Consider the following 4384-nt stretch of genomic DNA (forward strand, 5'->3'; position numbering starts at 1 on the left):
ACTCATATACCTTGCTCACACTCGACCAGACATAGCATATTCTGTAAGTATGATCAGTCAATTCATGCATGATCCTAGAGAACCTCATATTCAGGCCGCCTACAGGGTATAGCATTACTTGAAGGAATCTCCGGGGAAAGGAATCTTGTTCAAAAGGAATGACACTCTTACTCTGGAAGCTTACACCGACGCTGACTATCATGGCTCCATAGTGGATAGAAGATCAACTATAGGATATTGTACTTTCCTTAGAGGTAACCTAGTGACATGGAGGAGCAAGAAGCAGAATGTAGTGGCAAGGTCATCTGCAGAATCAGCGTTCAGGGCTATTGCTCAAGGATTATGTGAATTATTGTGGCTGAGAATCATCTTGGATGATTTAAGAATCCCATGGGAGGGCCCTATGAAGCTCTACTGTGACAACAAGTCTGTCATTAATATAGCTCATAATCCTATACAACATGATAGGACAAAGCATATTGAGATTGATAGACATTTCATCAAAAAAAAACTGGAGGAAGGGTTAGTGTGTATGTCCTATGTTCCATCAGAAAGACAATTAGCCGATGTTCTAACTAAGGGGCTGAACAGTTCAAGTTTCCATGATCTTGTATCCAAGCTGGGAATGGAAGACAACTATTCCTCGAGGGAGTGTCGAGATGTGAATGAGATGGAAACAAAGTTGTGAGAATTAATTCTAATTTCCTTAATTAAGAAAATTAGAATTAATTGGTAAATCCCTTAAATTAAGAAAATTAGAATAAATTTGTAATCCCTTAAATTAAGGGAAATTAGAATAAATTTATAATCCCTTAAATTAAGGGAATTAGTTAAATAGTTTCCTAGTTTTTCTCCTTTTAATCTCCTATATAATACCTTGTATAATCAATTCAAAGAATAAGGCGAAATACAAATTATTTCTTTGATTTCCCACAATCACGCTTTTTTTTCGGAAACTTGAGCAAATTTAATAACAAACTCACACACATCACGTATATAAGGCCTCGAAATTTAAACTGTCAACCAATAGACTAAGGTACCACAACCATGGTTGGTCACGCTTAGTTGTTTTTTGTCTTCTTACTCGCATGCACGGAATCCATCAATTGACTCTATGTTCTCGAAAAGGGATTTAAGAACGAAAAGGGATTTAAGAAGGTGTGAGGTGACAAGAAAGAAATAGCCTTAGTAATTTGTGTGGACCGACTAAAAAATGTAAGGGGTGCTATAAAAATTATATTAAACTTTAAATTAAACTTTATATAAATTTATAATTAATGTAAGATATCATAACTGAAACATTTTGGCATTTTTGAAAACTATGAACTTTGAAACTCACATTAATTTTGCTCAGAGGAAAAAAATTGATACAAATTTAAGTTAGCAAGCTCAAGCTACGTATTACCTTGTTCAAGCTCAATCATTTATTTTCTTATAAACTTCAAGTCATGTTTGAACATAATCAAAGTTAAGCTTGAACATAATCCAAGCCATCAAAAGTTGAGTCTAACTATGTTTACATTATTGATATCATATCATGATATCTCATTAGTAATTAAGAGCTCAATCAAATCAAAATATACATAATATTGCTAATGGTTTAAACATATAGCCTTAATATTCAAATCTAAGTAGTATACACAATTTTTTATATGTACAAGGCATAAGAGTTTATACAGAAATGAAATAAGAATTCATATAGGCAATGAAAATATTATTAAATGTGTATTTTATTAAGTATTTTGCGAGCTTCTTGATAAGAAACTAACGAACATGACCACAAACAGGAATAAATAAGCCAAAGCCCAAGTTTATTTAATTATTATTTGAGCTTTAAAATGTTAAAATTTGTTCAATAATTTAAATAAATAAGCATAAACATGCTTATAATAGTTTGCTTACACTTATAAAATTTGATTTTGCCAAATTGTTAAGTTGACATTCATTTTACAGATATAAACATATTTATTAAACTTCTTGCAGAGATATTCAAAAAACATCACATGCATGTTGATCTTTCTATTGCACAAGATACAATAGATATACATAATCAGTAGTGAACATGATTTCATCATCTATTATAATTTTTGGCACAAAATTAATATAATTGTACAAAAATTGTGTGGATGATGTGTTGGATATGAGTCCAACAAATGAGTGAAAAACATAGAAAAATTAAAGCATTGGTTGGTGGATCATGATTTGAAGTCAAATCAAATATATTTAAATTTAGAATAATAAAAAAAAAATTAGGATTTCAAACCAATCAACAGTCATCCAAATTCATTTAATAACTTTATATGATCTATTTCTCTACCAAATAATTTTGAAAATTTTGAAAAGGTTCCTGAAGAAAAATTTTGTATTTGAATGAAACATTCGCTTTCATTGTATACCTTCATATGGCATTTCTTTCTAAATGTTAATTTCTTAAGAGTTCCTAAAATAAGCCTTTCTGTATATAGGTGGACCACTAATGTATCTCTTTTCAATTCCACGCATCTTTTGTTGCCATCTTTAATAGTCATATAATTACCATAGTTAACAACAAGGTTCCAACGAATATTTTCATACAAATCATATATATATATCTATGTGTGTGTGTGTGTGTGTGTGTATAAGTAATGAATAGTGTATTAAGACATAATGCATGTAGTAAAGAAAATTTATAACATGATTGCAAATGAATACACTAAATAATTTTAAGAGGTAGAATTAGACACATTATTTTCAAAACATCAAGCAAAATTTGATAGGGTTCCTTTCCGCCCATAAAGCATAAAGCAAAACAACACTTCTATGAACTAGAATATTCAAAACTAGTATATCATATATACATATAATATAAGCACAGAACGGGCCATTCAATCAAGCATGCTTAACCACATGAAATAATAATTTTGAACGGTTATAATGATATGTTAAGTATATGTAATTTCAAACTATCTATAAATAAATAAAAAGATAAAAGGCATAAATAAGGAACTAATCAAATAAAACTTCAAAAATCAAGAATAGTAACGAGTATGAGCTGCTAACGAGAGGAACATAGATGGAGATAATGTGAAGTGAAAAAGAATGAGAACATGCGGCATATAAAATCATCCTTGAGAAAAAAATTATGAGTGAGAGAATGCTAGAACTAACAACAAAAAGTAACTAAGAAGCATCTAAGAAGACTAATTGGAAAGAGGAAACAATGAGAAGAATCACCAAGAAAGGAATATCATCAATCAGATAGAATGAAGAATAAAAAAATAAAAACTGAATAACTACGTAAAAATAATGAGAATAAGTGAATTCTAGTGATTGGCTATTACAACAATACTAAGTCGAAGCATGAAATTTGAACTAAAATTTTGTCATGATATAGAGTTCAACGCACAACGCCACAAAGCAACATGTTTGCTTTTCTACAAGCATTGTTTGAAATTGTCCAATCAAAGGTAGGCTCAGCGCAATTATAACGAAAAACGCTTTGAGGCATACGCCCGAGCAGTTCAGGCAAGGCATACGCTTCACATTGGTTGCAGTGCACCTCAAGGTCCATCTCATCTCAATTTCGCTGAGAAGTGAGCCTCTCTAGCTTAGGTTTTTTTCTCTAATATTAGACGGTTTGAGTACGAATCTACATTAAACACATCTTATATCTTACTTTCATTTAATGTCTTATGTTAGTTTGGTGATTTGATCAATTGATGTATAAATACAATTTATCAATTTTTACCGTGCTAGCAATTGATGTATAAATGCAATTCACCACTTTTTACCATGCTAGCAATTGATGTATAAATGCAATTCATCACTTTTATCGTGCAATCAATTAATGTATAAATGCAATTTATCACTTTTCACCATGCAAGAATTTTAATTTCTTTATTTAGCGTGCGCGCACACACAATTTATCATTTTTACCCCTATATTTGACTTACACAATGTTCAAACTGTGAGGCTAGAGTATCACTTTCTTTGCAAGTAATGTGTGTTTCTAATATCACTAATAAGCCATTTTAAGCATGTCAATTAAAAAGCTTGCCCATGATCTTCTAAAAATGTTAATTGAATGCAATTTAGCTAACTACACTTTTCAATTCAAAGTTAAAACTAATTAATACACATGATATGGTGCTACAAGTTTTTAGAAATGCAATAGTAATTTCTCCAAATGGTATTAAAATATGATCATGTATTTAATTTAACATAAAGTCTCCAACACAATTTTTGTGCTTGACATAAAGGCCTCACACTTTCTAATTCACCCCAGCGCTTCATTGAATAACATGTTCTTTTTCCAATGGGTAATATACTGAAACTAATGAGCAGAACTCCTTGTCAATTTCAGGGCACAAGAGAAAAAACCGCCCAAGGGGCCTTAAATATATAT

The 4384-nt window shown here is 30.9% G+C and overlaps 1 protein-coding gene across 1 annotated transcript in view; it reads right to left on the bottom strand.

Annotated features, from left to right (window-relative positions):
* LOC110039054 (probable protein phosphatase 2C 35) overlaps window positions 1–4384 on the bottom strand; it is a 45307-nt gene that overhangs the window by 39666 nt on the left and 1257 nt on the right. The gene's annotated exons all lie outside the window — the stretch shown is intronic.

This window comes from Phalaenopsis equestris, unplaced genomic scaffold, assembly GCF_001263595.1.
Source record: "Phalaenopsis equestris unplaced genomic scaffold, ASM126359v1 Scaffold000002, whole genome shotgun sequence".
NCBI lineage: Eukaryota > Viridiplantae > Streptophyta > Magnoliopsida > Asparagales > Orchidaceae > Phalaenopsis > Phalaenopsis equestris.